The sequence below is a fragment of the Clupea harengus genome, chromosome 13 (assembly GCF_900700415.2).
Source record: "Clupea harengus chromosome 13, Ch_v2.0.2, whole genome shotgun sequence".
In the NCBI taxonomy this organism is placed as follows: domain Eukaryota; kingdom Metazoa; phylum Chordata; class Actinopteri; order Clupeiformes; family Clupeidae; genus Clupea; species Clupea harengus.
In genome coordinates this window covers 29642140-29644639 of record NC_045164.1, presented here as the reverse complement: position 1 = coordinate 29644639, position 2500 = coordinate 29642140, and positions in this window count along the sequence as shown.

The window sequence follows — 2500 nt, the reverse complement described above, 5'->3', positions numbered from 1 at the left end:
TCAAAGCACACTTAACACACGCCTGTGTGAAAGGGGCAGGTAAGCTAACACTGCTGTACCAACATCCAGGCTAATGCTAACTCAGTGCTTAGATGTGTAAGCTAACGCTAACTCAGTGCTTAGATGTGTAAGCTAACGCTAACTCAACTTACTCAACACAGTTAGCGTTAGATTACACATCTCAGGGCTGAGTTAGCATTAGCTTACACATCTCAGCGTTGAGATGTGTAAGCTAACACTAACAGTGTTGAGATGTGTAAGCTAACACTAACAGTGTTGAGATGTGTAAGCTAACGCTAACAGTGTTGAGATGTGTAAGCTAACGCTAACAGTGTTGAGATGTTTAAGCTAACGCTAACTCAGCGCTGAAATGTGTATGCTAACGCTAACTCAGTGCTGAGATGTGTAACTGTACATGTTAAATTCAGCCATGAAGTACAGTTCTAATGTTAGCTCCATGTGCTCTACACAGCTCAGGAGGTTTATGATGGATGATGATTGCTAATGCTAACATTAGCCCAGTAGGTTTGTGATGTATAAAACATCGACGCTAACACTAGCTCCTTGAGTGCTGGCAGGTTCCTGTGCTATCCATCCTGTGGAAGTGAGGGGAAAGCGCTAGCTAGCCCCCACCCTCAATGTGTGCCTTACACCCCCCCCCCTTCCCCGTCCGTCCCTGCACGAAGGAGGCGGAGCTTCAGAGTGCCTCAGTTTCAACCTGTCAACCAATAAACAGCTGATGATGTTGCCATGGAAACAAACTGTCTGTGTGGTGTATTTTAATTAATAAAAAAAAAACACTCACGTTTAGTGATGTACAGATAAGGATAGTCGTAGCATACAGATAGTTGTAGCATCAGATACAGATAATAGCATCAGATAGCGATAGTAGTAGATGAGATAGATAGATGGATACTTTATTAATCCCGAGGGAAATTTAGGTCATCCAGTAGCTTATACACATATACACTTATACACCTCACCGACATACATACATAAATCACATATACATACACATAGGGAGAACATATATACATACACATAGGGAGAACATTTTCACACAGAGTGTTTCCAGATACAGGCCCTATTGTACAGAGTGCAATGATTTTGACATCAGACATCTAGTAGCATCAGATATTAGCATCAGATAGCAGCATCAGATAGCGATAGTAGCATCAGATAGTAGCATCAGATAGCGATAGTAGCATCAGATAGTAGCATCAGATAGCGTTAGCATCAGATAGCGTTAGCATCAGATAGTAGCATCAGATAGCGTTAGCATCAGATAGTAGCATCAGATAGCGTTAGCATCAGATAGCGTTAGCATCAGATAGTAGCATCGGATAGTAGCATCAGATAGCGTTAGCATCAGATAGTAGCATCAGATAGCGTTAGCATCAGATAGTAGCATCAGATAGCGTTAGCATCAGATAGCGTTAGCATCAGATAGAGATAGTAGGGGGCTAAGGTTGCCCGGGCAACTGCCCGTCTGCCCTCCTCGACTCAAGTTGCCCCTCCCAAGGAAATTATATATATTTTTTAAACAGTATAACGGCTGCAGAATTTCATTTAGGCCTAGATAAAAAAAATTGTGGAATATGTGCGCGGGGGGAGGGGGCGTGGCGGCGGCGGTTAGTGATCGACCCTGACAGTTTCAAGTGATTTGGCAGAATATGCGCGCAGAGGGAGGGGCCGTGGCGGCGGCTTTTTAAATATATTTATTGAAGGGTAGATATGGGTTCTACAAGATACAAACACAAAGCCAGGAGTGTTTTCCTTCATGTTTTCTGAAACAACAAAAACAACAAAAACAACAAAAGCCAACAATCCCCATCCTCCCACAACCCTCACAAAAAATAATTATAATAATAATAATTAAAAAATAAAGAAATAAAGGCCAGCATATGGGGGAAATTAAACGAGCATACAGATACACACACTCACACACACACACACACACACACACACACACACATAGACACTGTGTAAATGTAACAACATTATGCACAAGACTAGCTCAGGAAAAGAAGAGAAAAGTCGTAGCCTCAAGTGCTAGTGTCACATTGGGCATTGTGTGTGTGTGTGTGTGTGTGTGTGTGTGTGTGTGTGTGTGTGTGTGTGTGTGTATGTCAACAGCTGGGCTGTTTCTCTCTAAATCAGCCTGTTCTATTTCTTTTGTTAGTCATTTCTAGTGAGACTTTTCATATTTATGAGTTAATCCATGTTCATCAAGTAATACAAAATATCCGTCAGCTCTACGAGTAGAAAAGCGCTATATGAATGCAGTCCATTTACAGATACAGATAGTCGGAGCATACAGACACACACACACACACACACACACACACGCGCACGCACACACACACACAGACACACACAAATTCTGGTGGCGTGTGGTAGATTGATCTTACCTGAGTTAAGAGTGCGCGTGCGTGGTAGCCTCCAACTCCCCCCTCCCCTTTTCTGTCCTGAGTTTACTGACGTAAGCAGGGGAGGCGCG